General features: G+C 40.7%; 1 protein-coding gene across 4 annotated transcripts in view; it reads left to right on the plus strand.

Annotated features, from left to right (window-relative positions):
* SUMF1 (sulfatase modifying factor 1) overlaps nucleotides 1-20,680 on the plus strand; it is a 137,975-nt gene that overhangs the window by 91,667 nt on the left and 25,628 nt on the right. The window lies entirely within an intron of this gene.

The raw sequence follows: 20,680 nt of genomic DNA on the forward strand, positions 1-20,680 counted from the left end.
GGGAGGTTTGTCCTGTTGGTTTCAGATGCTAGAGCTATAGGGTACGTGGGGAGGCAGGTGGAGTACTGACTGCGGGAGCAGACTCCACTGCATGGATCTTATGTAGCAATTCACATCAGGCTTGCAGACAATAGTGTCTGGGTGGGCGAGGTGCTGGGATGCTCCAGATGGACCCTCGAGGAGGTCTGCCTTGTTGCTTCCAGGGCCCTCCTGTAGTATGTTGGCTGTGGGTAAAGCCTCCACTAAAGATGCCTGCTTCTTGGCACACAGCAGTCTCAGTCAGCAGTCCCCAGCATCAGCCGGAAGGGGCAGCAAACAGGCTTGAACTGACTCTGGGAGGTCTGTCCTGTTGGTTTCAGAGGCCTTGGAGGTGTTCAGAGAGGGAGGTAGAGTGTTGACTACAAGAACAGACTCCACTGCACAGGCCTTCTATAGCAATTCACAGTAGGCTTGCAGCCGACAGTGTCTGGGTGGGGGATGTGCTGGCACAACCCTAACATATCCCTGGGGGGTCTGCGTTTTTTATTTTAGAGTAGAAACTTGGGGTCCTGTCTCCTTGTACAAGCAGGGCCTGTGGTACTTAGGGAAACAGGCTCTTTTTCTGGTTATATTTCTGCAGTTCACAGCAGCCAGTCGCCTGTGTGGCTGGGGGGAGGGGCAGGGACAGTGGGAGAAATGATTTTTCTACTGTATATGACTTGTTGATTCCTTGATTCTTACCTGTTTGCGGTTCCCCGCCGCTTTCATCTCCTCCCTAATTCAGAGTCGCTCAAAGCCGAACACTGTTTCCTTGTATTTCTTGGTTTTTTTTTATGAGGGAGGTTTACACTGCCATCTTCCAGAATGTATTTTTTTTTTTTGAAACCAGGTTGTGGTGGTGATTTTTTTCATGTGGATATGTGGACACACTTATATGTATGTATATATCCACACATGTGATTTCTATATAAGTGCATAAACCAAAAAAAAAAAAGCCAAAACTGTTGGGTCAAGTTGACTCTGACGTCAGCTTTAATCCATTCAGCAAAATTTACTGACAATAATTAGTTTCGGAAATACAACTTACACGGGAATTCAACAGACACGATCCCCTTGCCGTCATGGAGCTTTCATTTGTTAAGAAAGCAAGCAAACATACAAAATTACTTACTGGTGTTGTTGTTGTTGTTAGGTGCTGTCAAGTTGGTTCTGATTCATAGCAACCCTACGTACAATAGAATGAAACACTGCCTGGACCTGCAGTGTCCTCACAATCATTGCTATGTTTGAGCTCATCGTTGGTGCCACTGTGTCCGTCCATCTCATTGAGTCTTCCTCTTTTTTGCAGACCCTCTACTTTACCAACCATGATACTCTTCTCCAGGGACTGGTCCCTTGTGATAACATGTCCAAAGTATGTGAGAAGAAGTTCTCGTCACCCTCCATTCTAAAGAGCCTTCTGGCTATATAAAATTACAAATAAATACATATACATATATATATATATATATGCATACACACACACATATATATAGTAGGCATATATATATACACACACACACATACATACATATTTTTTTTTTCCTTGCATGTAAGGAGGAAGTACAGCATAAAAGCATGCAGTTTTGGAGCTGGGCCTTGGATTAAGTCTCAGCTCAGCCATCTACTAGCTAATCACCTGGTGTAAGCCACAGGTATTTGTATCTAGGATGTTTCCGTGACTGTGCCCCCTGTGTGTGACATTATGTATATGGATCTATATTCAGCACATACAAATTTGTATGTAGACATGTCCACAGCCAAACCTGTTTATGGACGTGGGTGTACTCCCATATACCCTTCCACCCCTATTCAGCATACATATCTACCTATGTATCCACTCACAAATTATTGTTTGTTATTACTGTTGTTGCAGGGTTGTATATGTTATAATACTTACCATCATTGCCTTTTATTATTGTCTACCTCTCAGTGTCTTCCCTTGACTTGGTTATGTTGAACTGACTTCTCCAATGTTGTGTACTGCCTTTCCCTTCACCAGAGTTAATACGTGTCTTCTCTCTATCCCATCCCCAGTAACTGTCAAAAAATGTTTCTTTCTGTGTTTAAGCCTTTTCTTGACCATTTACAGTAATGGTCTCATACAATATTTGTCCTTTTTTGAATGTCTTATTTCACTCAGCTTCATGTCCTCCAGATTTATCCATGTCGTGAGGTGCTTTGCGGATTCATTATTCTTTATCTCGCGTTGTTTTCCGCTTTGTGTATGTACCATAGTTTGTTTTTCCATTCATCTGTTGATGGGCACTTAGGTTCCTTCTATCTTTTTGCTATTGTGAATAATGCTGCAGTGAACATGAGTGTGCATATGTTATTCTGGACCTTTTTTAGGGCTCTGGAAGGGGATAAGCCATCTGGTAGCTTGTAATTATAAATAACACTTTTTTCCATGGACAGTCTCTATACTCAGTGAAGGAAGTAAACACTGCATCTAATCAAGCTGCAGAACCTACAGGATTGGGCACTTAGCACTTAGCCACTTTAAAAACGTCAAAATAAAATCATGAAAGTGTTCAAGTAGTTCTTTGAAAATACTGTTTAACTAAAAATACCCTTTGGCATAAACTAATTACTTTACTCTCTCACAACTTGCTAATGAGCACGGAAGATTGTGAATATAAGAGAATGTGATAATTGAAATCCTTAGTAAGACTGTTTATTTTCCCCACTTCAGCCATGCTTAGAGCCGTATCTGGCCTTGCAAGCAGAGCTGAACAGTTTTACACTGTAATGCTGAGGAATAGAGGCAAACCTGTCAGCAATTATACTCTGTATATTGTGATGTTTTGGATTAGTTTAGTTGACCTGGAAGTTACCTTTGTTTGGGATGTTGCTGCTGTATCCCGTACATTGTTTAGGATGAAATGAATGATTATACTTCAGAATTAATTCCTCCTGGATTGTATAGACCGTGAATGTTACTTTTCTGTTTTACATTAGCTTGCAGTGAAACCTGTGAGAGCTGGAACTTGTCTGCCTTGCTTTTCCCGGTCCCGCAAGTTTTCCACCTTGGACAGGGTATAGCCTTAACACTTCTAACCCTCCTTTTAGTGGAAAATATTTGAGTTTTCCTTCTCTGACAGGTTTCCGCCTTACACAGGTTATGCCTTTCTCACGTTGTTACTGTATTAAACTTTCTAAAATTAAGGAACCACATACATTAATAGGAGACAAATAGCATTTATTAGTAGCCACCTTTTAACAGATGATGAGAAAATTTTTCCTTTGTTGGAGATATCTAAGTTGTTACCTGCTTTCTCTTCATATCTTATTTTTTCATGAATAGCGCACCCGCGTAAATAACCATTTCATCTAGGTTATCTAATCTGTTGGTATGCAGTTGCTCATAGTTTTCTCTTATACTCTTTTTTATTTCTGTATGGTTGGTAGTAATTTCCCCATTTTTATTTCTGATTTTAGTTATCTGTGTCTCTTTTTCTTGTAAGTTCAGGTAAAGGTTCATTGATTTATTGTTATTTTCAAAGAACCAACTTCTGGTTTTGTTGATTCTCTCTATTATTTTCCTGTTATCTGTTTATCTCCAATCTGTTGTTAGTTGCTGTCAAGTCAGCTCCAACTTATGATGACTCCATGTGTGCAAAGTAGAACTGCTCCATAAGGGTTTTCAAGGCTATGACCTTTTGGAAGGAGATCACCAAGCCTGTCTTCCGAGGTGCCGCTTGGTGGATTCAAACTGCCAATCTTTTGGCTAGTTGGTGAGCACTTTTCCACTTGGTCCACCCAGGGACTCCTATCTCCACTCTGTATTATTTTCTTCCTTGTGTAGCTTTGGGCTTTGTTTACTCTTCTTTTTTGTAGTTCTTCCACGTGTAAATATTAGGTTATTGATTTGAATTCCTCTTTTTAGAGTTAGCATTTACAATTACAAGTTTCCCTCAGTATTGCCTTCGCTGCATTCTATAAGTTTTGGTATGGTGTGCTTTCATTTTCATTCATCTTTAAATATTTTCTCATTTTCCTTATGACTTCTTTGACCCATTGGTGTTTAATAGTGTGTTGTTTCATTTCCACGAGTTTGTGAAATTTCTGTTTTCCTCCTGTTATTTATTTGTAAATAACAGGAGGGGAAACCCTGGTGGTGTAGTGGTTAAGTGCTACGGTTGCGAACCAAAGGGTCGGCAGTTAGAGTCCGCCAGGCGCTCCTTGGAAACTCTGTGGGGTGGTTCTACTCTGTCCTATAGGGTCACTATGAGTCGGAATCGACTTGATGGCACTGGGTTTTTTTTTGTTTATTTCTAGTTTTATTCCACAGTGGTAATCATGAGTTAACGCGTGTGCGCATGTTATTTATGGAGGCACGCTATTTGCAAAAATACGGTGTTAGGTCACAAAACAAGTCTGAATAAATTTTAAAACACTGTAATTATACAAAATGCAAGGGTGGAAGAAACAAGCAACAGAGCCGCAGCGAGAGAGTTCAAGGTTGGAGAGCTGCCCATTCATGAACGGAGGCAGGAGAAAAAGGAGGTGGAGAAAATGAATCCATGAAAATGTGCACATTGTGGGCCCAAAGTGAAATAGCCTGAGTTGGAGAATGACTTGAAAGAGTGGATTATTTCTTGAAGGGAACAAAATCAAGCTGTCTCTACTGTCGCTATTCAGATCAAAGCGAAGCTTCTGGCAAGTGAAAGAGGAACCCCAGATTTCAGGTGGGTTTCACTCGGGTTTCTAAATTTGTGAAAAGGAATGGCTTTCCCATGAGAATGAGAACCACTGATGATGATAATGAACGAATAAACTAAAATGGTCTATTTTACGATTTAAACAATTTCTTCCAATGACTTTGTTGATTTCAAAGACACTGATTATCAAAAATGATGTTCCAGTTTAAGATTCATGAAAGCAATGAAGTATAAACAGCATCTTGTTCTTGTAGTTTTAGGATCATTTCCAACTTTGAAATTCTAGCTCTTTGTGCATTCATACTCTTTGATTTCAAGATGGCATCCCAGTTCCATCACGAGCCCATTCAGTTCACCCCTGGTTGCATTTGGTTTATGAAAATGCCTACCTTAAATGAAGTTTCTATTAGATCAGTTTTATCCTGGTGACATTAAATCCATTGGACCAAAAAAAAAAAAAAAATGAAGTTGAAGTCAGCAGCGTGTAAAAAAATATTGGTATAGCAAGCTTATGAAAATAATGTGCGTGGTGGGGTTTGGTGCACTTTGAAAAACTTATAATGTGTTATTTGTGTAAAAATATGGTAGTTACTTCTTTAATGTTTGACTGAGTTTTAGCACCTAGGTATTTTATAGCCTTATGTTGAAAACCACCATTTGTGTTCACTGTTATGTAGTCCATGCCTCTTAAACAGACCACATGTATCTTCATCGGATAGGCCAGGGTGTTCACTGTTTTCCTGAGGCCTTGTTGCTCTTTCTTGTCCTCTCCTTCCTGCTTGGTAGCTGGGGAGGATGGCCATAAAAGTTGAGACCCTTGAATGAGGCACCTGAAAGAAGGTCATAGTTGTTTATCTTCTGACTTGGCAAGAGTCTTTGAGAAGCTCCTTAGAGGAAGTAAAGCAATTTGGGGGGTAGAAGCTCCAAGAGGGAAGGATCTGGCAGTATAGCCAAGAGCTCACATTCAGTGGTAGTGATGAAAGGGACTTAATAAGATCTGTAGTACAGCACCTGCATTTCACAAATGAGGAAACTTAGCCCAAGAGTGAAGGGACAGAGCCCAGGTGGCACAATGGTTAAGAGCTTGGCTGCTAACCAAAAGGTCAGCAGTTCAAATCCACCAGCCACTACTTGGAAACCCCATGGGGCAATTCTAATAATTCAGCAAATAGCTATTGACATCTACAGTCTCAGACACTATTTACTCCTTGAGCGATACAGCAGTGAACAAAACAGAATCCCTGCCGTCAAAGTGCCTAAGTTCTAGTGGGAGAAATGATAAAAAATGTGTAAATTGTCATGGAGTGGTGGTAAGTGCTAGGAAGAAGGGGAAATATGGGATAAGAGGATAGATGGCGAAGGGGGGCAGAAGGGGAGGGCATGATCATTCAGCCTGTCTGATGAAGCGTTGTTTGACAGTGACGTGGTAAAGTGAGCCTTGGAGTTGTCTGAGGGAGGAGGCAGAGAGAACAGCAAGTGCAAGGGATAGTGGATATCATTGAGGGACTCAAGAAAACAATAGTGTGAGACGGGCCAATATGACATTACCTTAAAAAGGATGCCACGTATGTAATACACAGAAACACTTTCTGCTTACCCAACATTCTGGTTCCTTGAGGCTTGTAGTACCTATAGTTTGTTCTGTAATGAAAGGCAAACTCCCTACTTACCACTTTGTTGCTGGGATGTGAGTTTTCCTTGGTGGCTTTTGAAAACCATTCCAATAATACACAAGGGAGGATGAAACCATAAAAATGCGATTCTATGAAACGGAACAGTGATGACGTGAAGTTGAGCGACACAAAAACCCAGTGGGATCTGAGCCAGTGAAACCACTCCTGGCATCTGCAGTGTTGATCCGAGTGTGGACATCTGTCGTTAGTGGTAGGTGTTGCTGCTTTAAATGCATCTTTATTCCTAAGTTAAATACAGCAGATGCCATGTACTGAGGGAAGGACATTAGGAGAAGCACTCTTAGCAAGGAGAAACATTTCGCTCTATCACAAAGCTAGTGAATGTCTTTAGTTTTTTAAAAAATGAACTGTTAAAAAAAAAAAAAAGAACTCGACTCAAATTTCTCCTTGTGATTTAGCCATTTTCTTGTAGTGAGCTTATGAAATACAAGAAGGGTTCGTGTGCCTCAAACTGAAACAGTTGAATGATTTCTTTGAAAAATATGATAATGTATCAGTCCTGCCGCTTACTAGCTGTGTAGCCTTGGGCACGTGGTTTGTTTCTGTTCCTTGGTTCCTATTTGTAAAATAAGGCTGATGACTGGGTGTCCAAACACTCCTGGTTTATGCCTGTGCCCAGGACAGTTGTTAATAGCACCCCCTTTCGCTCCCAAAAGTATCCTTATTTGGACATTCTGTGGTTGTCCTACCAATAATGGAACCTACACCAAAAGGCTGTTGTGAAGATTAAAAACAATAGCTGATTATAATAGGTGCTTAGTAAATACTTCTTACACTATGAGCTGCTACAACTAGATTTGTTTTAAATACCCAGTGTTGTACTTTCCTCCAGAAGTGAAGAGCTGTTACCGCAGACCTTGGGCTATGGAAGTAATGTTTGGCCTTGGGAAATGGAGAGTCACCACTGTGTAAGCAGGCTTAATACCGTTACGAAAATTCTCTCTGTAAGCTAGGGTAGGTGAAGCAAGTAGCATGGAACAAATGACTGTTTTCATTCATTTCACTAAGAGAGTACTCACCGCAGTGGGACATGCTGGTTTCACAGAGGAAATACTTTCCTGTGGGGGGGGGGGGGTTGTTAATTCCCTTTGTGTGTTTATGTCCTATTCTTTTCGAACGTAATCTCTAGTTTTCTTTCTTTTCCTCTTCTCAGGCAATGGCTAAAGTTGATTGCAGTCCCTTCTTTGTTGGCACTTGTCCTAGGGATAAATAAAATTACACATAATTCAGAAAGCTTTATTTCGGTAGTGACTTCACCCATGCACTCTTAAAACTTTTTGGCATGTTGAACATTGGTTAAAACAAGTGCATTATTGGGATTTTTATTTTGTTTTCCACATGTGCACCTCTGTTAGGGTGCTGGTAAGCCTGGAAGGCCCTGGAGTTGGGCAGGCATGGAGGGCTCAGCCTGGAGGTGTCGGGGTGTGGTGGATAAGAACCTTCACTCTGGGGTCTGTTACTTGCCACCTTTGTGATCTTGGGCACAACATTTATTTCATCTCTTTGGGTTTCATTTTTTCTCATCCTTAAAATAGGGATAATGATACTTCTGCTTTCCAGGGTTACTGTGAGGATCAAATGAGATGATAGGGGTTTGCATGCTCTAAGCAAATGTAAGGTAATTAACAGAGTTGACAGTTACTTTTTGAAAGCAGAGAGTTCCTTTCTTTATAAAATTGGTTGAGGTGGCTGAAAGGAGACTTCTTGTAGGAGACACACGAGCAGAAGCTTGAAGAAAAAGAAGGAAATGCTGCTCCTGTTGTTTCTGAGCCATTGCTGTAGTACCTGGTGATTTAACAAGAGTGCTGTGCCAGTATGCACGAATGCTTCAAATGGGCAGCAAGACACGGTCTCTTTTCTCCCAGAGTTCCTGGTGCTAGAACCATGCCTGTGGAAGCCCTGTGATCTGACAGCGTGAAGGCTTGACCAGAAGTCCAGTATGCAAGAGAGCCCAGCTTTTAGCCAGCCAGGCCAAGTGCACCTCAGCTCTCAAAGAAACATGCACACTTCTCAAGATTCTAGAGTGGAGAATGAAATCTGGCCTTGTAAACTCCACATTTCCCTGCGCTTACACCATATGTACCTTTTAAAGGACCCAGTGTTCTCCCTATCTTAAGAAGCTTTTGACTCCGAGCATTTTGAGACTCTGAAAGGCAGTCTTTCTTCTGCTTCTTTTATTTTGTCCTAGTTTATGCTTTTCTATCCTTTAACTTAAAAAAATTGTTATTATATTGAATTTCTAACATGCAAATGTAAAGAAAATAGCATTGAATTAGTTTCCCAGGGCTGCTAGTGGGTGGCTCAAAAAACAGAAATTTATTCCGTCACAGTTCTGGAGGCTAGAAGTCTGAAATAAGGTTTCAACAGGCCATCCTCCCTTGGAAGGCTCTAGGGGAGAACCCTTCCTTGCCTCTTCCTAACTTCCGGTGGGTGGATGCCGGCAATTCTTGACATTTCTTGACTTGTGCATCACTCTAAGCTCTGCCTCTGTCTTCACAGAGTGTTCTCCTCTGTGTCTTCACATGGCCTTCTCAGAAGGGCACCAGTCACTGGGATTAGGCAGGGCCCACCCCACTTCAGCATGACTTCATCTTAACCAGTTACAACTACAAAGATCCTGTTTCCAAATAAGGTCACATTCTGAGGTTTTGAGTGGACATGAATTTTAGGGGAACATGTTCAACTCAGTACAAATATATTAAACTCTCATGTCCTCATCACCCAGCTTAAACAGTTATTAACTTGTGGCTAATCTAGTTTGATTTATATTTCCACCTGTTCCTCCTCAACACCACCACCATCTGATTATTTGAAGCAAATCTCAGACTTTGATTTTAAATGCCATAGTGTTTTTTCTCTTACATCTTTAAAAAAACAGCTTTATTGTGGTATAGTTGACATGCACTAAATGGTACATATTTAAAGTGTGTAATTTTCACATACGTGTATACCTGTGACACCACCACAATCATGATGGTGAACATATCCATAACCCAGAAGTTTCCTCATACCCCTTGGTAATCCATCCATCCTCCCCTTCTATGCCTCCCATTCCCAAGCAACTGTTGTTGTTAGGTGCCTTCAAGTCGGTTCCGACTCATAGCGACCCTATGCACAACAGAACGAAACACCGCCTGGTCCTGAGCCATCCTTACAATCGTTGTGATGCTTGAGCTCATTGTTGCAGCCACTGTGTCAGTCCACCTCCTTGAGGGTCTTCCTCTTTTCTGCTGACCCTGTACTTTGCCAAGCATGATGTCCTTCTCCAGGGACTGATCCCTCCTAACAACATGTCCAAAGTATGTAAGATGCAGTCTCACCATCCTGCTTTCTGTTATGATAGATTCATTTACATTTTTTAGAGTTTTAGATAAATGGAATTATACAGTTTGTACTCTTTTTGACTGGCTTCTTTCATGATGCCATAGCTTTTTAGTTATTCTACAAATATTATTGTGCTTCTACTAAGTACCATTTTGGAAGCTAAAAGACTTGTTAGGACACTTGTTGTGGTCCAGGTGAGCCATGATGGTGGCTTGGACCAAGGTGGTTACCATAGAGATGATGAGCTCATCATCTAGAGATCTGCTTTGGAGGTAGAGCTAATCAGACCAGCTGGATGTGGGGGAAAGGAAGAGGAAGGAAATCAAGAATTACTCCTCACAATTCTAGCTTCAGCAGCTGGGTAGAGTAGAATGAGATGAGGGAGGAATAGGTGTGACCTTTCATAATTTGATCTTTTATTGGGTGTTGTTGCCCTATTAGGGCCCATGCCCTGGAGCATTCGAGCCAATGAACCGTACTCCAAGTCAGAAAGAGTGAGAAAGTTTATTCAGGAGATGTATACATCACTGGGGGCATAGCAGGAACACAGGCTGTCTCTATGGAGTCCCAAAGAGCAATTTTACGTTAGGGCTTATATCAAATTTTTCAAGGGTTAGAAGTGTCTTTGTATCCTGTAGATGGCCTGGCCGGAGGAGTTATTCATTACAAGATAGCGACAAAAGACTATCGGACTAAAGAGATACATGCCTGACCTCTCTTTATCAGGCTGAAGATATACATATCAGACACCTGGGTTCTGACTTCTCTGTGAGGGATTGTAAATCACAGGTGGTCAGACAGAACAAAACAAAGTTTTTTTGTATCAGATTAAAACAAAGAACAGAGTAATTAACATTAGGTCAAAACAAAGTCATTAACAAAGGTATGCGAAGGAGGAGGCAGGCAGAGGAAGGAGAAAAACTTGGAGGTTCGTCATGGCATTCTGTCAAGCTCTCAGTCGCCCATTTTGAAAAGGAGAAAACATGCTGGGGAGTATTCGGGTTACAGTGTTCATTGAATTTTCAAAGGTAGTATAGTTATCATTGGCTTGTCTTGAGCAGTATGTAGTCTGCAGATAAAAACAATATTTAAAGTACTTTAAGATGTTCATAGGATTGTTGGGTTTTCTCAGAAGTGTTATTAATCTTTATTAAATCCTGCTGCCATTGTCAAATTGAAAACAATGAATTTCAGTTTTCCGCACAGGTGTTTGTGGTATAATTTGGACTAGGCAAGGAGGAGAGGAAATAGCGGGAAGGCAGATAATATTTTCAGATTTTTAAAAGCTTCTTGACGTGAAGTTTATTCCATGGCCCGCAGAATGTTTTTGTGCCGGTTTTACCAATAAAAATGTTGTGTTCAGCTAAGCCTGATGCTGTAGTAACCTCCTCTGCATCCTGTGATTCCAGGTTTGTTAATTTCATTGTAACAGAAAATAGTTCTACAAGGGTATTAATATGTGAGTTATTTTATTAAAACTTGGACACCAGTTGAGGGGGTTGGCCTTAGAAAAACTAAGTCTAGAGATCTCTGTGGTTTTGGAATCCTAGAAGTTATATGCCACCTAGATTAGGTTTACAAACACCTTTGGGAAACCAGAATTAATGGTGAACTATGTGTACTAACAATAACAGCATAACATTTATTGTTCCTTATTTGCTAAGTGTTTACATGCATTGTCTTATTTAATCCCCACATCAATCCAATGAAATTTATATTTAGTATCAGCTCTATTTTAATGGGGAGAAACTTAACCATAGAGGGGTTACATAACTCAGATCACAAAGTAACTAGCTCCACTGTCTCATGGCAAGTGTCAGAGCCAGGATTTGAACCCAGGCAGGTAGTCGGACTCCAGAACCCAAGCTCTTCATTAAGGAGATAGTATTTGAGGTGGATCTGGCAAGATGAGCAGGAATTTAAAGAGCAGTGGGGACAGGCATGTTAGGCACAGAGAAGCAAGTGTCTCATGGGGGGTAGGAGAAATTCATTGTCCGGAAACAATGAGGGGATGCGGGGGTTGTGATGGGAAATGATGTGGGTAAGGTAGGCAGGAGAGGGGGCCTATAAAACACCTGTTTTAGTTAGCCAGAGCAGCTTTTTCATAGTTAAATGTATGAGATCTTTTAAAAGTCTCTTTGAAGTCTTGAAAAAGTTTCAGAGATTACATTCACGTTTTCTCAGATCCACAGGCAGCCTCTGGACTAGCTGACATTAAAGGCATCTTCTGATTTCAGACAACTGAAATCTTGCCACCCAGGAGTAAATCCCTGCTCCTGCCTTTTCTGTTAAGCTCTGATTGATTCTCTTAGGGTTAAAGAGAATAGTGTCAATAGTTTTAAAGTGATGAAAGACTTTTCCAGGCCTGCCCTCACTCTGACAATAGCTGAAAGGCTCAAGATCAGCTGGCACCGGAATAACTTGGAATGTTTCCTCACATACCTGATTGTTAAAGGGATGCTAGGTATAAGAAGAGTCTGTGACATGGGGTTAATCGTTTTTCAGAGGCTAACTCTTATTTACTCCTTTGAAAAATGTGGTGTGCTGTGTTAGTAGTCTGAATTGATTATAATGAAGAGATATTAAACATAAAAATGCCCTTAAACTTTAATAAAGTATTATCTTTGAGTGTACTGAAGCAGAACCAGTACATGCCAGACCATTTTAGTTTTCATTAAACTGAATGTGTTCTTTTTTTTTTTTTATGAAAAAAATGAATTGGTAATTCGTGACTATGAATTCCACTCCTGTCTCCCAACCCCACCTTTCTTTTCTCCTCAGGCAAGCATTCTTAATAATTCTTTAATGATTCCTTTTGTAAAGAGAGTCTGTGCATATATTAACATATATGGGTACTTTTTTTTTTTTTTTATAGAAATGTTAAGATACATATAAAAGTAGAGAGAATTTATTCATGTACCCATAACTCTGGTGGTGTAGTGGTTAAGAGCCATGGCTGATAATGAGAAGGTCGGCAGTTTGACTCCACCAGGCGCTCCTTGGGAACTCTATGAGGCAGCTCTACTCTGTCCCATAGGGTTGCTAAGAGTTAGAATGGACACGAAGGCAATGGGTCAATGGGTTACCCATAACTCAGCTTCAACAATTTTTACTTGTATCTTTCGGGGTTCAATCAGAAGCAGAACTACTAGCATGTGTGTGTGTCCATAGGTATGAGTGTGTGTCAAGTGTGTGTGTGTGAGCATGTGTGTGTGTTGTGTAATAGGGAAATTACAGGGATTTGACCTTACACAATGGCTGTAAAGCTGTTTTCTTCATGTCTGATGCTGGAGCATAAGGTCTGCAAGGAAAGCAATTGGAAAAGAAAGGTGGATATAGTGTAGGGGAGAGCAAGAGTAACTATGTAACTGAACAAGGGTTCTTGTTCTGTCCTATTAGCAGATTGAAATAAGATGAACCCCATACCACCAGCTGCAAGGGAAACAGAAAGTGAAAATTTATTGTTTGCACAAACAAGGAGCAACATGGGGGCTAGCAGCAAAAGACCATGTGCTTGCTGTCTGAGGGGCTCGGGGAGCTTTTTATTTCCAGTGGCGTCTGGGGGTTGGGTTTGGTGCCCAGAATGCTCCATCCTTAGCCCTCTATGTCCACATTTGGATGGAGGTCAGGATGTTGAATCATGTTGGTGATGTTCAGGTCCAAGGACAGATTGAAGACACAGCTCTTCAGGTCCTGCACATGCTCCGAAATCCTGGTATACACATGCTTGGGATTCTGGCACCAAATTCAAACTCTAGCTAGGGCCATGGCTGGGCAGGCAGCGAGGGGCAGGGGATCGCAGCGGGGGTTTGGGACAGGAATCTCAGTGGAGGCTTCAGCTAGAACCCAACGTGAACTGGAATCCACAAAAACAGATTGGAACTCACGTCAGTCTCTCACTGCATTCAACTTTGATGATGTGTCACATAGGTAGAAGCTAGTGTCCTTCGTTATGGAGCTAAATATGAACTTGCCCAGGAGTCAGAGAAGCTAAAGGAGGATTCAAGGGGTGGTAGAAGCAGCTGCAAACCGCCTGGTGCCCTTGCTCCAGCATTCTGAGCATAAAAGCCATATGGCTACTGCTTCTCTTCTACTTTCCAAATCTCTCACAAAATGTCTGTTGTAGCTGACCCTAATCAGAAACATAAAAGGAAAGGAATTCTGGAAAATGAGATTCAGTCTGGCCAAATGAACACATTACAGAGCTACCACAGTTAGCCAATCTACTTTAATCTACCCACCCCACTTGTATTATTTTAAAATGAATCTCAGATATCATATATTTAAGAACAAATACACAAACTGCAATATATATCTCTAAAAGATAGTCTTTTTTAAAAAGAAAAATATAACCACAGTGGCATTATCAAATCTCAAAAAAATTAACAATGATTCCCTAGTACTGTCAGATATACAGTGTTCAAATTTCCTTAACTGTCTCATAAATATTTTCTGCAATTGGTTTATGTAGAACTTGTTAGGATCCTGATTACATTTGGCTAGGTCCTTATTTCAGTAATGGCAATGTGAAAAGATCAAGTGATTTCCCAATACAGAGGACAAGTATAAGACTGAACAAAAGTATGAAAAACCCATTCAGGCGTTGGAAATCACCAAAGGCAGACAAAAAATTAAGGAGTGTTTTTCTTGAGAAACGTCTACAGCTTCAGGCAAGAATGGGTAGGACTTTGTGGCATTCTTGCCTGGGGCTGATCTCATATCCTCTTCCTACCACCCAGCATTGTCAGCCCCATTCTTCCCCCCAAAAAGAACATAATTTTACCAGTTTAGAACCAGTGGTGCAAACTGGCAGCCTTATAGCCAGAGGTGGCTGATTTGACTTGGAGCAGAGGGTGGCTTTGCCAATTAAAAGAACAGACTCAGTACAGAATGTTTCGGGAAATCCTGTGATACTACTAGCCCAAGGTTGTATTCTGTATTTGGAATGGGTAGTGTACCAGCCAGAAATTTAACAGGGAGATCATGAAGTGAGATAGTCACTGGGGGCTAAGATAAGCTTTCTCTAGCTATGTGATAAACTAAGCATGAGTGGCTGAGACCCAAGAGAGCCCAACAAAAAGTAAAGGCCAAGGACTTGAGAGTGACTACCATTTTGAGTGTTGGTTCTCGACCCATGCATCATAGTTGGCAAGGGGTGGAACCTTATAGGCGCAAGCTAACTGAACATAACCTCTGCTTAAATCGTTGACTAGCCTTTAAATTATGCAGCACAGTTGTTACACCAAACAGGCTAACATATAAAAATAAAATATAAGGATAAAAAAAAAAAAAAAAAACCTGATCAGAGACATTACTGGGTGCAGACTATTGGGAGACATATTCCACAATTTATACCCAGGCAAGTTACCAAAACAAAAAAATCTAAAAACCTTCAGAAAAATAAAACAGAATCCAGACTTCCTACATATATTATCTAAATGTGTAATTTTCAACTAAAAAGTAGTAGGCATGCAAAGAAACGGAAAAGTGTTACCCATACTAAGAAAAAAGATGAAATAGAAACAGATTCTGAGTGGGCTCAGGTGATGGGCTTACCAAAGACTTTAAAGAACTAAAGGAAATATATTCAGATAATTAGTAGAAAATATGCTATTAGTCAGTAAATATATAATCACAACAGACAAATGGAAATGATAAAAGAACCAAATGGAATTTCTAGAATTGGAAAGTATCATATGAAGTGGAAAATTCTCTAGATGAAGTCAATAGAAGATAAGAAATGGTAGAAGAAAGACTCCATCAATTTAGAGATCAAGAGAAATTATCCAAACCAAAGAACAGAGAGAAAAAAAAATTGAAGAAAAATCAACAGAGCCCTGTGTGAAAATGTCAAACATTTCAGTATCTTTCCCAAAACATGTGAGTCTTGGATGGAGAAGAGAGAGAGAAAGGAACACATAAGCACACACAATTTTGAAAAATCCGAAAACTTCCCAAATTTGATGAAAATCACTGACCTACAGATCCAGGAAACTCCTTGAATCTCAATTAGGATAAAAACAATTAGAGGCACACCTCAACAAATCATAGTCAAACTTTTGAAAGACAAAGACAAAATCTTGAAAACAGCAGCAGAAAAACTCATCACTTATAGAGTAACAACAACAAGATTAATGGCTGATTTCTCATTAGAAACAATGGAGGCAAGAAGATGGTGGAGTGACCTTTAAAATGTTGAAAGGAAAAACATGTCAATGAAGAATTCTATATCCAGCAAAACTATCCTTCAAAAATGAAGGCATAGGAGGTTTGACTTCCTCTTCCAGGAAAATGGTGTCTATGTACTTTTCCCTATGCCTTCCACTATGTACAACTAAACCGGTGGACATTATATGTAAAAGAAGCATAAGATTGTAAAAGGAGGAAAGAAGACGTAGTGGCTACGGATCTCAGGACTCAAGGAATGACATAGTGGTGAGTTCCATGGGTTTCTTTTTTCCCCATATAGCCCAGACTTGATGCTGAAGAAGCCAGTAACCTGGAAATGCCCTTGGGTGCGCGCACGCGCGCACACACACACACAAAGCCCCTACAAAAGCTTTCTCTGTAGCTAAAGAAGCAGGAAAGGAGCATCCTAGCAATACAGAAAATCACTGTACTCACGTCAAACACCGCAGGAAAAACGGTGACTCCACACTTGCCTTCAAAGGCTGAGCCTTAGACCCTTGTGAGAATATATTGAGGCACCCTAACACCCTCCAACAGTCTTAATGCCAGAGAAAGCAAAGTCTGGAGCGAGGGCTTTCGCCACAGCCCAGCAGTGAAGAGGCCACCACCCCCGCCATGGTGTATGTGGAGATGACACAGGGAGCTGAAACTCTCCAGCAGTAATGAGATGTACCCCCTAAAGTGTCAAAAGAAGCCAACTGGGGAACATGGACTTCTACTTTCACCTGGCAATAACAAGATGGTGCCCCTCCTATTCTCCTTCCAAAGTGTTATCAGAGAAAGCTAGCTAAAACAACATTTAAATAAGATCCAGAGTCTCATAACATAACAAGAAAATGTCTAGATTACAATTGAAATTCACTCATCGTACCAAGAACCAGGAGATACCAAACTGAAGGAAAAAGGCAATTAATAGATGCCAACACTGAGATGACAGAGATGTTAGAGTTATCTGTGAAAGATTTTGTAACAGCCATAATAAAAATGCCTCAAATTGCAGTTATATACATGCTTGAGACTTTTTTTTTTTTTTTCCTATTATCCTGGCCAGGAAACAAATTTGCCCTTTGCCATCTTTCAAGACTTGTTTGCTCTGCAAACATCCTTGAAAATACGGTCTGGGACAAAAACTGTCACAAGGTGTATAGAATTGACCCCCAACAAAGAGTATTTTAAGTTTCTCAATTTATAGATCCCCCTCCCCGCCCCATGTTCCCACATTCTAGATTTTGCTCATTCCATCTTTGTGGTGTCATGTAGTATTTACTAGAAACTTATATTTAGATCTAGAGCTTTGACAGTATTTTGGTTTTAGGTATGAGTCTGCAGGTAAGCATACATCATAGCTCTGTGTACATCATATAGAGCGCATCAGGAGGCCTAGCATGTATGCTTGATGCTCTTATTGGAATATTAAGACTGGTCAGTAGTTAAGCAGACATCGCCAGTCTGATCCATCCATTATAAAGTTCCCCATCAGCCTTTCATTCACTGTTTTGAGCAGGCATTGATAATCATTGCCTAGATTCATTATTTCTTTAAAAGTTAAAGACGTTGGTGCTATTCTAAGCCTCTTACTCCTTCTGCTTTCATTATCTGGAATTCTTTTACAAATAAAAAAAAATTTTTTTTTTCTTTTACAAATAGCATTCCTTTATTAACTCTTTTATTTCTTTTATAAGAAAGGCAGAGTAAATGCTTGACTCTATGCTATTTTCTAAGCAAAAATGATAGTATACTATACACACAGAAGTGCCTCCTCATTCCACTCCTCCTCCTTTCCTTCTATCATCCTCATTCATTTCAATGGCTGCTTTGTATTCCATACTGTGCCTTGTACCCAATAATATGTTTAAAAGTAGTGCTTTTTGACTGCTGATAGATGAAAATTTATCAAACTCTCTGTTCCTTCTCCTGCTTTCCCTGTCAGTGTGTTGGGGGTATGACAAGGAGGGAGAAGGACGTGTCTCCCTTGACCATACAAACTGACATCGTGAAGTGTGTCCTGGCAGCCCTGAGCAGCTTGGTCACCTTGCTGATCTGTGGTTCCATGACATCTGTGGATTTGCTTCTCACATGTTGGAAATGGTTGTCTATTTCTCTCCACTAACACTCAGCATTGCCTCTTCATGTCTTTTCCTGAGAACTTTAGCTGTACCCCTGGCCTTTTGAGATGATGGGGACTGACGCTGAGAAACGTGTTTATTGCTGCCCCGTACAATCATTCAAGCATTGGAGGCCTGTTTGTATTTTGGTGTCTGTGGGAGCAGAGCATTTACGTGGGGTGGTACCTTTGGAGATAGCACTCACATGGGTTCTTTTCTGTTTATGGGCAGTCCCTTTTTCAATATGTTCTTATGCTTAACTCTTATGTACTTTGGGGGTGGTGGGGAGCAGCACTGCAGCCTGTCTTCTTGTATATAGGCAGAAAGATGAGACATTCAAGTGCTACTGACAGTGGCTAGGTGAGTCGTTTAACCTCCAGTAATAAACAATCATGTTGTTTCCAACTTATACCGACCCTGTGTACCACAGAATGAAACACTGCCTGGTCCTGCACCATCCTCACAATTGTTGTTATGCTTGAGCCCACGGTTGCAGCCACTGCATCAGTCCATCTCGTTGAAGGTCTTCCTCTTTTCCGCTGACCCTATATTTTACCAAGCATGATGTCCTTCCCCAGGGACTGATACGTCCTGACGGCGTGTTCACACTATGTAAGACGCAGTCTCGCCATCATTGCTTCTAAGGAGCATTCTGGTTTTACTTCTTCCGGTACAGATTTGTTGGTTCTTCTGGCAGTCCATGGTATAGTCAGTATTCTTTACCAACACCAAAATTCAAAGGTGTCAGTTCCTCTTCTGTCTTCCTTATTCATTGTTCAACTTTCACATGCATATAATGTGATTGAAAATACCATGGCTTGGGTCAAGTGTACCTTAGTCTTCAAGGTGACATCTTTGCTTTTCAACACTTTAAAGAGGTCCTTTGCAGCAGATTTGCCCAGTGCACCTTTGGATTTCCTGACTGCCGCTTCCGTGGGTGTTGATTGTGGATCATGTAAAGTGAAATCCTTGACAACCTCAATCTTTTCTCTGTTTATCATGATGTGACTTTATTGGTCCAGTTGTGAGGATTTTTGCTTTCTTTATGTTGAGGTGTAATCCATACTGAAGGCAATAAATATTAATCTTGACTGATCTTTTCTTTCACAAATAGAAATGGAGACATTTCTGGGTTTTTTCTTTGCAAAGTGGCAAGCATCTTCAACAGTTACAGCTAATTCTTTGTCCCGTTGTTTTCCAGCCAAAGTAATTTTTATATAAGGATTAGGTGAATGGTCATCTAGATTGAGGACTGTACGAACCACTAGGGTTGTATCAGCAGATTGTTTCTGGCTAGTGCTTGTGCCACTTTAATGAGCAACACGATTATTGATTGCAGACCCAGTTCATTGGAGTTGGTGATGAAAGGGGACTGTTTTGTTATCACTCCTTACCGTTGACAATTAGTTTCTTCTTGTTCTTAGATCTAACTTGACAAGATAATTTAATTTTGCATGAGAGCAGATACTGTGAGAGACTTTAATCCAAATTTAAGTTGTCATCTGGTACCTTGTACCGCAACCCGCAAAAGGGCACCTGCAGCGGTGTAATGCAAGAATTCCCAAGCAAGAGCCTTAGTGTAGTTGGGTGTGGCCGTGATGTGGAACAGCTACACAGTTATAAATTCTTCATTTCTGCTTCAGTGAATTCTTGATTATCTTTTATAGAACAGTAAACTCACCCAGCAGATTCAGATGCCAGCTCTGTCAGAGTCCAGATATTCCTGAGAAGAAAACTCTGCTATTAGTTATTAGTTTCACATACAGCTTTTCACATTTGTAGCCTTCCTGGTTACAGTCAAGAAAAGTTTATTAGTGTGACGTTAAGTACTGTGGCCCTGTGGTCAAATAAGGAATAGTTAACAGCTTGGTCTGGGACCAAGTACCTGGAAATGCTTAGAAGAAAACATGAACTTCTGTCCCCATAGTTGACCTTTGAAAGTCAGTGTGTTAGCCATGCTTGGAGAAAACATGGTTCTTCTAACTTGTACCACTTATGTGTGGGCCTTTGACAATAGGTTGTTGGCAAGAAAAGGGAAAATTAAAATAGGAGGGGGGTTGCACAAGCTTCTCTTGTATTCAGTAAACAAAGAGTTAACAGCTGTGTGATTGTGGTCTTTTTGAACAGCACAGGACAAGCAAAAATCGTCCTCACACTCTTCTCTTTGATTCTGGCTTTTGGGAGCTTTTGGTACTTCTCAGATGCTCTTTGAAGGAGTTACTTGTTGCAGAAGCTCTCATCCTTTAGGATGTTTGTTTCCATTGTACTTCTATCCAAAGCCCTCTTTGGAAGAAACAAGTTTTCCCCTTTGGCTGGAATGTATATGGATTTTAGTTCTTACTCTTACTACAGTGATGCCCATTCTTCCTTCTTGCCATCTTTTAAGCACTGCCCAGTGTCCTATACTTCTGGTCTCGAAACTGGGAGCACAGTGCAGAGATTAAGAGTGTGGACTCTGGAGCAGGCTGTCTGGGTGTGAATCCTGGTTCTGCCGCTTGCTCAACCTGCCCCACAAGTTGTTATGAAGGGTACATGAGTTAAGATTTGCAAAGTGCATAGAACCATGCCTGGTTCATAGTAAGTACTATAGAAATCTTTTTTGAAAAAGAAAATCTGTTCTACATCTTGGTTATGGTATAGTGGTTACCAAATGACTCTACACATTTGTCAAAACTCATAGGAACTG

Source organism: Loxodonta africana, chromosome 22, assembly GCF_030014295.1.
Source record: "Loxodonta africana isolate mLoxAfr1 chromosome 22, mLoxAfr1.hap2, whole genome shotgun sequence".
NCBI lineage: Eukaryota > Metazoa > Chordata > Mammalia > Proboscidea > Elephantidae > Loxodonta > Loxodonta africana.